General features: G+C 45.3%; 1 protein-coding gene across 8 annotated transcripts in view; it reads right to left on the bottom strand.

The window, feature by feature from the left end:
- DZIP1L (DAZ interacting zinc finger protein 1 like) overlaps positions 1-11222 on the bottom strand; it is a 71900-nt gene extending 60678 nt beyond the window's left edge. For 4 of the 8 annotated variants that reach the window (XR_010139251.1, XM_063722222.1, XM_063722223.1 and 1 more), the window contains exons 1-2: positions 10636-11222; positions 7672-7808 (exon numbers count right to left, since the gene is read on the bottom strand). The gene's annotated coding sequence lies outside the window, so the exon portion shown is untranslated. The remainder of the gene's footprint in view (positions 1-7671; positions 7809-10635) is intronic. The other 4 variants (XM_024245419.3, XM_063722221.1, XM_054552682.2 and 1 more) reach the window with 3 other exon arrangements.
- Between the last annotated feature and the right edge of the window lie 2488 nt (positions 11223-13710).

A 13710-nucleotide genomic window follows, 5' to 3' on the forward strand; every position in this document is an offset into this window, starting at 1 on the left:
GCCACATGGTGCTCAATCCATCATGGGCTTTTTTTTTAACTTAACAGTTAAGTAAAAAGATCTCCAGTTTCTTTGTCAAGACTCAGATTCTACTCTCTAAACTCTTGGTGAGCACATGAACTATTCTCTCTGAAGAGTAATTTGACAATATCAATGGGAATTTTGAACATTCCACTACTAAAAATTATAATTATGCTACAAACTCATATGTACAAAGGTAATTGTGAAAAAATTGTCATTGTAGCATCTTTTATAAAAGCAAAGTAAAAGAAAAAGTAGAAGAAAGCAAAGTACGATGTATCTCTATGCAATGGAATATTATGCAGCTATTGATTGGTATAAAGCAGACTTACATGTACTGATATGAAATGATAATCTCCAATATATATATATGTAAACACACACAAAATAGGCATATATACCTCTATTTCTGTTGTAATGACATATTAATATAATCATATTTAATAACTCACCAAAGTGAAAGATATACATTACATTAGAATGGCTGTCTATGAGAGAAGGGAGGGAAATGGGAGTGTGGAATGGGGATAAATAAATGAATAGATGGATGGTGTGTGGGTGGTGATGGTCAGATAGACAGGTAAATAGGCCTTCACAGACCAATGATGATCATTTTATATATATATATATATATATATATATATATATATATATATATATATACACACACATACATATTCAGTAGTCTGTCAGTGTCCATGAGGGATTGGTTCCAGGACCCTCCTCAGATACCAAAATCTACAGATGCTCAAATTGCTTATATAAAATGGTGTAGTATTTCCATATAACCTATACACATTCTCCCACACACTTTAAATCATCTCTAGATTATTTATAATACCTAATACAATGTAAATGCTATAAAAATAGCTGTTATACTTAATTATTTAGGAATAATGACAAGAAAAAAATTCTGTGCATGTTCAGTACAGAAGAAACTACCCTTTTCTTTCAAATATTTTTGATCCGCAGTTTGTGAATCTGCAGATGCAGAATCCACAGATATGGAGAGTCAACATATATATACACCCATATACACACATACATATGAAAGACTCATATTTGTTATAATTAGTTTTATAATAAATAAAATATGCTCATTTATAATTCATATATATGATTCACTTATGTATATTATTTCATAAGCATAGACTGTTTCTGGAAAGATAGACAAGAAGCTATTAGCAATGGCTGCCTCTGGGAAGTGAAAATGGAGATTAGAGGACTTTTATTTTTCACTTTCTACCTCTCTGTACTATTCCAAGTTCTTACCATCATCTTGTATCACTTTTATTATTTTTTAAAATAAAACATAGAATTTCAGTTCTTGCAGAAGTGAGAATCTGATTAAGGCAACAAGAGGTACATTTTACCCTATTTAATCAAGTCTTTCGAGATTATATGATTCAGTCTTCTTTCTTTTTTTTTTTTTTGAGACAGTGTCTCTCACTGTCGCCCGGGCTGAAATACAATGGCGCGATCTCGGCTCACTGCAACCTCCACCTCCCGGGTTCATGCAATTCTCCTGCCTCAGCCTCCAGAGTAGCCAGGATTACAGGCACACTCCACCACACCTGGCTAATTTTTTGTATTTTTAGTATAGACAGGGTTTCGCTATGTTGGCCAGACTGGTCTCAAACTCCTGACCTCGTGATCCACCCACCTCAGCCTCCCAAAGAGCTGGAATTACAGGCATGAGCCACCACACCCGGCCCATGACTCAGACTTTAAAAAGTGCAATAGAAAGTGCACTTAAAAAAGTGCAATAGAAAGTCAAAGAAGTCATCAGCTTCAGAAGGAAGAAGGCCTTTAAAAAATGGTAGGACTAGGCTGGGCGCGGTGGCTCACACCTGTAATCCCAGCACTTTGGGAGGCTGAGGCGGGTGGATCATGAGGTCAAGAGATTGAGACCATCCTGGCCAACATGGTGAAACCCCGTCTCTACTAAAAATAGAAAAATTAACCGGGCCTGGTGGCGTGCACCTGTAGTCCCAGCTACTCGGGAGGCTGAGGCAGGAGAATGGCGTGAACCTGGGAGGCGGAGCTTGCAGTGAGCCGAGATCGCGCCACTGCACTCCAGCCTGGGTGACAGAACGAGACTCCGTCTCAAAAAAAAGTGGTAGGACTAGGTTGGCCAAAAAAAAAAAGAGAGAGAGAGAAAGAGAGAGAGAGAAGGGCCTCCAGGAACAGCCCCTGACCCCACTGAGCCACTGTCTTCTTCCGTCTTCTGTGAAAGGCAGTGACAGGCCAGCCCTGCCTACCTCACAGGGTGCTATGAGACTTGGAGAAGATGCAAGGGGAAGGTGCTCAGTGATAACAATGGCAACTCTGCAGGGAGTGCCACCCTCTGTGCTAGATACAAACTCCTAATACAAACCTACAAACAGGTATTATTATTCTCATTTTACAAATAAGCAAACTGGTTTCTGGAGCAGTTCAGTAGCATCCCCCAAAGGTCATATGTTGAAAACTCAATCCCTAATGCAGCAGTGTTGAGATGGGACATTTAAGAGGTGAGTAAGTCACGAAGACTCTGCCCTTGCGAATGGATGAATGTCATTATTGTAGGAGTGGGTTAGTTATCACAGGAGTAGGTTCCTGACGAAAGGAGGAATTCAGTCCCCTCCCCTCTTGCTCTTATGCTTTCTCGACCTTCCACTCTCCACCAAGAGATGATGCAGCAGGAAGGCCCTTGCCCAATATTGGACTTCAAGCTTGATATTGGACTTGATATTGGACTTCAAGCTTCCAGAACTGTGAAAAATACATTTCTTTTCTTTACAAATTACCCAGTATGTGTCATTCTGTTGCAGCAGTACAAAATGGATGAAAACAGGAGACCAGATTTGAAGTGTAATTGTAGGTTCATCTGGCACCAAAGCTTATGGACTTTGAACCACTCAACACTGATTCTTGGGGCTATTCCTCCTAAAATTTTGCTTTGATCAGATTATCATCCTTTATCCCCTAAACCTCCAATTCATCCATTTACTCACTCCACATTTATAGTATGCCTATGTGTGCCCAGCCCAAGCTCAGGTCCTGGGCTATGGAGCCATATTAACCACACAGCTGCTCCCCACCCTGGAGCTCAGCATGGCTCCCTATTCCCATTGTACCAAACGCAAACCTCTTAGCCTGGTCTTGAGACTGCCTACAGGATGCCACTGGCCCACCTTTTCAGTTTCAGCTCCATCCTTCCCTTTTTAAGATACTCTTTCCCAACAAGTACTCCAAAAAGAAAACCAGCCAGACATAAGCACCCCCACCATGGCCATGAGAACACTAGCACATTTCTGCCATGTTATGAGGGAGTGCAGTGGTGCGATCTCGGCTCACTGCAAGCTCTGCCTCTCAGGTTCACGCCGTTCTCCTGCCTCAGCCTCCCAAGTAGCTGGGACTACAGGCGCCCGCCACCGCCCCTGGCTGATTTTTTGTATTTTGAGTAGAGATGGGTGACATGATACTCACCATGCTTAGCTCCAAAGCTGCAAACTGTGCCACCAGAGCCTCAGAGACGACTGCTCACAACAAGCTGTGCCTCAGAGCAACAGCAGGTTACCAGGCATGCTGTGGGCAAGGGTAACAAGACACCTGCTTCCTGATGTCCCAGCTCTCAGGTGAGCTCACCTGAGAACTGTACTGTTTAACTATTTAAGCTTTGGCCTCAGATGTTTGCCAACAGTCCTCTCTCTAATAATAAAGTTAAGAACTCTCCATCAGCCACTCTCTCTCTCATCTCTCCTCCTACCTCTTTGAATGCTCTTCCTTAAGCAGTGACTATTCTTTCCCCTTTCTTTTATGACAGGGCATGCCAGTGCCCCCTTGATATTCTGCTATCCACCTGCAACCCATTTCTTCCTGCACACTATCCCCAGGAATGAGCTCACAGCTTCAGCTACTATAGGTTTGCTCTAGGCTGAGCCTCAGTCACCCCCAAATCTCTTTCTCTCTAGCCCCTCGGTCTCTTGTGATCTTATACCCAACCATTCCATACTGATTATGCCAGGAATTGCAAACCCAAGTTCCACCAGGGCCAGAAAAGTAACATTAAATGCACAAAATGTAGCAGATATGAAAGAAACCACAGTACATGTGTGACGATAAATGGCAACTCATTCTCCATCTTAGTGTCCAAGATACAATAAGGCAGTGGTTCTCAAAGTTTGGTCTCTGGACCAGCAGCATCAGCATCACCTGGGAATTTGTTAGAAATGCAGATTCCCAGACTTACTGATTTAGAACCACTAAATCTGTGGAGTGCTGGGCTAGGAAACATTAGGGATTGTGGCAAACCTGAGAGTGAAGGCCCTGTTTAAAGTGGGAAACCACTACTGAGCTCCAGCCACAGGAGAATGGATTTTGTGTTCCTTATTGGCTAATTCCAAATACACTGAGTGATATTCAAAGACTTTGATGAACTGTTTCCAAAAGTACCTTTCTAGCTGCATCTCCCATTTACCATATTACTTGCCTTCCACACTTTCATACTTCTGGGCTGTTTATTTTATGTATAGACACTGTTTTTAAATGCTTTACAAAGAAGCGCTCATATATTTCTCAGGACAAGCCCTTGAGGAGGTACTATTATCATCTAAGCCAGAGAAATAAAGAAGCTTGCCCAAGATCCAGAGGCAAGATTCACACCCAGGCAGCCTGGCTCCAGTATGGGCTGGCCTCTATTCTATGCTGCCTCTTGGTATAGATGGTCCTTTGCCACCTCCTTTTGTTCCAGCTAAAGGTCGATGCATGTTTCAAGGCCCTGCTTATAAATGATTACCACCATATGGGAGTGTAAATTAGTTTAACCATTATGGAAGACAGTGTGGCGATTCCTCAAGGATCTAGAACCAGAAATACAAATTGACCCAGCAATCCCATTACCGTGTATGTACCCAAAGGATTATAAATCATTCTACTATAAAGATACATGCACACATATATTTATTGCAGCACTATTTATAATAGCCAAGACTTGGAACCAACCCAAATGCCCATTAATGATAGACTGGATAAAGAAAATGTGGCACATACACACCATAGAATACTCTGCAGCCATAAAAAAGAATGAGTTCATGTACTTTGCAGAGACATGGATGAAGCTGGAAACCATCATTCTCAGCAAATTAACACAGGAACAGAAAACCAAACACGGCATGTTCTCACTCATAAGTGGGAGTTGAACAATGAGAACACACAGACACAGGGAGGGGAACATCACACACCGGGCTTCCTGATATCCCAGCTCTCAGGGCTTAAAACCTAGATGACGGGTTCATAGGTGCAGCAAAACACCATGCATGTATACCTATGTAACAAACCTGCACGTTCTGCACATGTATCCCAGAACTTAAAGTAAAATTAAAAATAAAATAAATAGATCCCATTTGTCTATTTCGGCTTTTGTTACCATTGCTTTTGGTATTTTACTCATGAAGTCCTTGCTGGAAACCATCATCCTGAGCAAACTATCACAAGGACAGAAAACCAAACACCGCCTGTTCTCACTCATAGGTGGGAATTGAACAATGAGAACACTTGGACACAGGAAGGGGAATATCACACACCTGGGCCTGCTGGGGGACGGAGGGCTGGGGGAGGGATAGCATTAGGAGAAATACCTAATGTAAATGACGAGTTAATGGGTGCAGCAAACCAACATGGCACATGTATACATAATGTAACAAACCTGCACGTTGTGCACACGTACCCTAGAACTTAAAGTATAATAATAAAAAAAAAACTTCCCATAATAAAATAAATAAATAAATAAATAAATGATTATCACCATATATCCCTGCTAAGCTCACAGTCAAAGTTCCCTGCCCCTCCCCTGGGCTTCCAGAGCGCAGAGCATACACTTTGTCTGTCAGGGTGTTTCTGCAACATTCATATCTCCATCCCGTCAACAAATGATTCCTGAGGCCCTACTAAGTGCCAGGCATCATGACTGGCACTCGGGATCAATGATGACCTGGGCAACTATCCCTGCCGTTGTTAATAAAAATAGTTCACATTTCTGGAATTCTATTATTTTCCATACACAGTGCTAAGGCTTTACATGTATTATCCCACTTAATTCTCACAACAACCCATTATGCAGATGAAGAAACAGAGAGTGAACAAAGAGAGGAAACAGAGAGAGGAAACAAACAGGGGAAGTGACTTTCCCACAGTCACACAACTAGTAAGTGACAGTGTCTGGCTCCAAAGTTTTTTTCTCCAGAGACACAGAAAAATACACAGAAATTAACTCACAGAGCGGCAAGTGCCAAGACAGGAGCTGGGAAAGGGTTCTCTGGGAACACCAAGGAGGGGCCTATACCAGGACACTTCTGTCTCCTTCCTCCCCCAGTCCCCTGGCTATGAACTTTACAGGGGCTGAGACCATGGCTTATTCGTATCTGCTGTATCCCAGTCCTCAGCCCATTACCTGGCACCCAGATTGCTACTGAACGGAGCAAAATTGTTGAAATCTCAGAATATCTGACTTAAAATTCTATTATTCTTAGGGTCTTGAAGAAATGAGGCTATGGACTGCCAAGAGTTAGGATAAAGAGTAAAAGCTGAGTTAGGAATCCCTCATTCGGACTCATTGGAGGGAAATGCCATTCAGACTTAGTAAATGCTTGATTTGTTGACCATCTGCATCCAGAGTCTAATCCCATGGGCTACTAATAAGAGCTGAGAGTGCAGGAGTCCCAGCAGGTGAAATCAGGCATATCAATGAGAAGTCACAGTGCCCACGCTGACTGTCAAGATATGGCCTCAGTGTTGCAGCTTGCTTCCTGAGCAGACCTGAAACCTTCGTACTTACACTCTGAGCATACTCCATAAACACAGAAGGTGGCAGCTCCACTCCTAGCTACACAAAATTAGGGGTCTGAGTTCATGAGGTTTTAATGCACCTCAAAAGTATTACTCATGTCTTTTTCTAGAACCCTAAGGGTCCAATTCTTAGATGTCCTAGAGCTCTGGCATTATAAGACGGAGCAGGGCTAGGCGTGGTGGCTCACACCTGTAATCCCAGCACTTTGGGAGGCTGAGGCAGGTGGATCACCTGAGGTCAGGAGTTCAAGACCAGCCTGGCCAACATGGTGAAACCCCATTTCTACTAAAAATACAAAAATTAGCCAGGCGTGGTGGTGGGCGCCTATAATCCCAGCTACTTGGAAGGCTGAGGCAGGAGAATTGCTTGAACCCGGGAGGTGGAGGTTGCAGTGAGCCATGAGCAGAGACTGTGCCATTGCACTCCAGCCTGGGCAACAAGAACGAAATTCTGTCTCAAAAAAAAAAAAAAAGATGGAGCAGAACTGTGGAACTTGAAGATGATTGTGATGATATGATGATAGTATAATACGTAACATTTATCAAACATCTATATGCCAGGCACTGTGCCAGCCTTTAAAAGTACTAATTCTAAACTCATATAGCCTTGTAGATGGCTATGGTTCGTCTCATCTCACAGATGTAGAAACTGAGGCTCAGAGAAGCTAAGGGCCCTGCTCACTCAGCTACTAAATAATGAAGCCAAGATTCAAACCAAGTTCTATCTGACTCCAGAGCTTCTGAATTATGCCAAACTCTTAATAATTATCATAATTATAATGATGATATACAAATTATTTTCCATTACGGAAATTACAATACCTGAGTTTTCTTGACCAAAGTGCAAGCGCTGACAGAGTTTACAGCAAATCACGACAGGGTTAATGTTGGGGATTCTAAATTCTCCAGGTATTTCAGCAGGGCTTGTCTGAACCCGACTCAGCTCCACAGCTTGCGTCCTGATTAGGATAGGCAGACAAAAAGCCGAATGAGAGTGTTGCACGTTACCTGGAAACCATATACCCAAGGGGCAAGGACATCGTGCTTTCTCCAGACTGAATTGTGAGCAGACTGCTTTTCTCACATCTGGGAATAGAAACACAAGGAAGAAATGACTCACTGTCAACCAGGCGCAGTGGCTCACGCCTGTAATCCCAGCACTTTGGGAGGCCAAGGCGGGCAGATCGCCTGCGGTCAGGAGTTCAAAATCAGCCTGGCCAACATGGCGAAACCCTGTCTTTACTGAAAATACAAAAATTAGTTGGGCGTGGTGGTCCATGCCTGTAGTCCCAGCTACTCGGGAGGCTGAGGCAGGAGAATCACTTCAACCTGGGAAGCAGAGGTTGCAGTGAGCCGAGATCACGCCATTGCACTCCAGCCTGGGCGACAGAGTGAGACTTCGTCTCAAAAACGAAAAAGAGAGAAGAAATGACTCACTGTCATTAGGAAAACTGAAGCTGTTTAATCACCTTTAGATATATTGACAGGGTTTTGGGAAACTTCCCAATCCTAGACCAATATTATGAATAAGGGACCCAAAAGAATATTTGTGCTAACATTCAAACTTGCTTCATTGTTAAGAGTTGGTTTCTGCCTGGGACAATCCCACACCCATCTAGAATATAGAAAACCCATCTACCACCCTTGCTTTGCACACTCCCAGTGACAAGTTGTTCACCACCTCACAAGGCAGCCATCCCACTGTGAAACAATCCCTGGAGACTTTATGGTTCTTCTAAAACCAGCCCACCAATAATCTGTCAAAAATAACTTCCTCAAAATTGGCCAAACACCTTATTTTTTTTTAACATAAACCGACAGCTAGACAACAACAACAACATCACCACCTTATTGTCTCTTCTGTTTCCTCAAGAATGCAGTCAAGAGGAGAACTTGAGGGAGCCAAGTTTCCAAGGTGGCTGCCAGGCAATCATTTACAAACCTGCCCTGGCTCCCAAGCTAACTACAGCGGTGCCCACTAGGGGAGCTCAGGCATGTCATTAATGCTAATTGTTGTGGCTGCCAAGGAAACCTTCACACAGTTTGCAAACAGGCTATGCACACACAGTATGCAAGGGAGCTCCAGCGACCTCAACAGAGATGACAGGGACCTGGGGGCTCTCCTGAAGTACTACCACTGCAGAGCTTAGCCTTATTCTCAGATTCCATTGTGTTCTCCTTTTCCACTCTTCCCTGACCCTCATGGGGGCTGCAGCGACTCCTAGAACCTTCAAGCAGCAAGACAGAGGTCCCCTCCACTGGGCACAGTGCTCTCCTTACACCTGGCCTCCTATTCCCAGCAACTTTAAGGAGATATTTTTAAGTGGCCATGGTTTTATCAAATACCTATTAAGTTTTTGCCACAAAAGGATTTTCTTTAAAATAAAAATAGGGGTAAGTATTTGACTGATGTCTCTTGGGAGTGTTTTAGAGATGAAGAATGAATACTGACATGTCCTGTCTTCCCAGATGCAGAATTGTAAAACAAACAAACAATTGATTTTCACATGTGAAAGAAAACTGGCTTAGACCATACTAGCGTTTTCTTTGCCATGGAGTTCACCTTCAGTGACTAAGCCAGAACTACTAGAGTTGCCAGGCCTAGGGACAGGAGACATTGTGAGTGCTTAGCCAGGCTGGCCAGGACTAACCATCTCTGCAAGGAGTCCACAAGAAGCCTCAGGGCAGCCTTTCCCTGCTCCTATCAATTTGAGTTGAGCAACAAACATTTTGACCAAATATCAGCTCCATGGCACAACCCACAGTTATGGTGCCCACATGAATTCAGATTTCTGTTCCCAACCTGAAGCATACAACTTCATGAGGCATTTTATCAAGTTAGATAGTATCAAAAAATATTTCCATATGAGGGAGGTGTCTGACCAAGACAGACAAAAGGCCCCTTATCAGCCACTTGACTGGAGGATCAGCCTTCCCTAAGCAGGATTGTTCTCATTGGCCAGTCCTCACATCCGGGAGGGGTGCGAGAGGTGCTAGGGGCTGCAACAGAGAAGGGAGAGATCACCCACCCTATCTGCAGATGAGGGTGTGAGAAGCCAAGTCAGAACACCCCATACTTCCCAGGGCTCTCTCCAAAGTCCTGTTAGAAATCGAATTCCAGGAGACCAGGCAGGGGCAGCCTAGGCCGTGGGCCCCTAGGAAGTGCTCCGTGAACTAGGCCCTGCCCAGGCAGCCTCCGACCCCCTCCTCTGCCCTGCCTCCTGACCCCTGTCCTGCACTGAGCAGGTCTTCGGTGGACTTTATGCGCAGCCACCTCAGGATGAAAATACCACGTCTGCCTCCTGCTGAGGTCCAGCCCAGGAAAGAAAGAAGGGGAACGAAAGATGCCAATGCGATTGTTTTTAAATCACCTCATTACTAAAAGAATCCTCCTTTACCTACGGCACTCAGATCATCAAGCCCTCCCAAATCACTTTTCTTTTTTCAAAAAGTAAAAACCCAAGGCCGTCTTCCCAGTGAAGCCGAGTCTTGGGGCATCCTGTCATTCGCCCCCACGCGCGGGTCCTTCCCTCCCGGGGCGCCGCGGTTCGGAGCAGGCCGAGGGGGCCGGGGTGCAGGGCGGCGCCGGGCCAGAAGGGCGCGCCCTGGGCAGCGCGGACGCACGCAGCCGGCTCCTCCCGCGCCCTGCTGCACCCCGGCGGGGAGTTCGCCCCCGCTAATGTTTAACCTCACGAATCGCTGATCCCTCGGACTGCAGCCAAGCTACCCACCCGCCCCGCTCCCGGGACGAATTCCTGGCATAGTTTTCCCGCTCGGCCGGCTCACCGTGGGGTCTCCTGGAGCCGCGGGCGGCGGGAAGACGTCTCGAGGTGGCGGCTCCCCTACTCGCTCCACGTCCCGCCTCCAGACTTGCTCCACCGCGCCAGACAGCCCAGAGATGGTTCCCCGAATGCTCACCGCCCGCCGTTCCCGGGATGCTTCCCCAGCCCCCCGCAGCCCGGGCGCCCTCTGCGGCGGAGGCAGAGCCTGCCCGGCCCACTCCAGTGCCGCCAACCTGCGGGGCCGCGGACAGAGAGCTCCTCCGTGCGCCGGTCAGCTAGTGGCCTGGGGTCTCTGGTGCCTCCAGCTCCTACTACAGCCGCCCCGCCCAACCTCAAGAAGAGGTGGAGCCTCTCCCGGCCCCTCTGGGACGAGCTATTTTTAGGTCTGTAACGGATGGGGGAAGGAGAGAATGCCACGTTTAATCCGTTAGTAAAATCCAGGATCCAAGTGAATGGCTTCCTGGCCTTGCTGAGAGGCTGGCCTTGCCCCGTTTTCCCCACACCCTGCCTCCGGTACAATCGATGGCCTGCTGTGCAGGGGCGGCCGCAGTCCCCCGGGCAGATAGCCCTGCCCACCCTCCTAAAGGGACCGTCCTGGTTTCTTCCTGACCGGATCCCAAGCTAGGAGAGTTCTTTGGGTGTGCCCCAGGTCTGATCAGACAGACGGCAGCCCCCTTCCCTCCGCAGCCCCCACCCACCCCGCCCTACCCTCCCAACCTGCTGGTTTGCCCTGGGGATGTCAACTTGGAAATCCAGGACTGAAAAACTTATTTTTTCTCCTGATGTTAGTCCCTGATCTCTTCCCATAGCCAGTAGTTGCTTTGCTGAGATTCTGTTTTGTGGGCACCGTAACTGTGAGTTGAGCCATGGAGCTGATATTTGGTCAAAATGTTTGTTGCTCAACTCAAATTGATAGGAGCAGGGAAAGGCTGCCCTGAGGCTTCTTGTGGACTCCTTGCAGAGATGGTTAGTCCTGGCCAGCCTGGCTAAGCACTCACAATGTCTCCTGTCCCCAGGCCTGGCAACTCTAGTAGTTCTGGCTTAGTCACTGAAGGTGAACTCCATGGCAAAGAAAACGCTAGTATGGTCTAAGCCAGTTTTCTTTCACATGTGAAAATCAATTGTTTGTTTGTTTTACAATTCTGCATCTGGGAAGATAGGACATGTCAGTATTCATTCTTCTTCTCTAAAACACTCCCAAGAGACATCAGTCAAATACTTACCCCTATTTTTATTTTAAAGAAAATCCTTTTGTGGCAAAAACTTAATAGGTATTTGATAAAACCACGGCCACTTAAAAATATATCCTTAAAGTTGCTGGGAATAGGAGGCCAGGTGTAAGGAGAGCTCTGTGCCCAGTGGAGGGGACCTCTGTCTTGCTGCTTGAAGGTTATAGGAGTCGCTGCAGCCCCCATGAGGGTCAGGTAAGAGTGCGGAAAAAAAAGCTCCTTTTCACACACACTCTCTCTCCACCCCGCAACTCTTCTCCCTCCCTCCCTCTTTCTCTTTTTTCCATTTCAAAGGCTTTCTTCCCACCACAATCTCAATCTGCCAAGCTCTACATTTTGAGGCAGCCAAAGCAAACGTGTATGGGAACAAGCATTGTCAAGGACTTACAGGGAAACTGGAACTCCTGTGCATTGCTGGTGGGAATGTAAAATGGTACCATTACTGTGGATACAGAATGGTAGTTCCTCAAAAAATTAAACACGAATTGCCAAAAGATCCAACAATTCCATTTCTGGGTATATAACCCAAAGAACTGAAAGCAGGGATTCAAACAGATATTCATATACTCATGTTCATAATAGCACTATTCACAATAGCCAAAAAGTGGAAACAATTCAAATTATCTATCAACAGATTAATGGATAAACAAAATGTGGTATATCCATACAATGTAATATTAACTTTAAAAGGGAAGGAAATTCTGACACATGAATGAACCTTGAAAACTGTCTTAGTCTATTCAGGCTGCTATAACAAAATACCATTGAGTGGGTAGCATATAAACAATAGAAGTTTTTTTCTCACAGTTCTGGAGGCTGGGAAGTCCAAAATCGAGACATTGGCAGATTCGGTGCCTGGTGAGGGCCTGTTTCCTGGTTGATAGGCTGTCATCTTCTCACTGCACCCTCACTTAGTAGAAGGGGGCTAGCTAGCTCTCTGGGGTTTCTTTCATAATCCCAATTATGAGGACTCTACCTTCATGACCTAACCACCCCCCGAAGGCCCCACCTCCCAATACCATCACCTTGGGGGTCAGGATTTTAACCCCATTTTGCAGGGACACAAACATTCAGGTCAAGGCAAAAACATATGCTAAATGAAATAAGCTGGACACAAAAAGACAGATATTGTATTATTCCACTTATACCTAGAAATATTGTATGATTCCACTTGTACCTAGAATAGTCCATTCACAGAGACAGAAAGTAGAATAGTGGTTACCAGTGGCTGGAGGAGGGGGAATGAGTAGTTATTGATTCATGAGTACAGAATCTCAGTTTGGGAATGATGAAAAAGTTCCAGAGATAAATGGTAGTGATGGTTGCACAATAATGTGAATGTACTTAATGCCACTGAATTGTACACTTGAAAATGGTTACGATGGCAAATTTTACATTATGTATAGTTTATCACAATTTTTTAAACATTAAAAAAAAAATAGTGGATGGAGCAGGGACCAGGACTAAGTTGGGATATCTGTGCACCATCTATTCAGATGGGGAATCTTGTTCCTGCCATCTTCTCCTAGTCAGGGCACTTTTTTCATCCCAGGATTTTCTGCCACCCACAAGAGCAAAGAGAAGAGTCCAGGCCTTGGGAGTCAAAGACACATCTACATTCCACCTTCCCAAGCTACATAACCCTGGGAAAGTCACGTAGCCTCTCTGACCTTTGTTTTTCTCCTCTGTAAAATGGAAAAAGTAAACTCTACCTAGAAGAGTTGTTAGAACCAAATTAGCTAAATTATATGTAAGCTCTGCCCTGGACCTACAAGTCAGTGGTGTGCCCTCCTGACTTGACACTGTGAAATCGCCTAGGACATTTGCTTCTCAGCTCTCTTCCCACTGTA

The sequence above is a fragment of the Pongo abelii genome, chromosome 2 (assembly GCF_028885655.2).
Source record: "Pongo abelii isolate AG06213 chromosome 2, NHGRI_mPonAbe1-v2.0_pri, whole genome shotgun sequence".
NCBI classification, from domain to species: Eukaryota; Metazoa; Chordata; class Mammalia; order Primates; family Hominidae; genus Pongo; species Pongo abelii.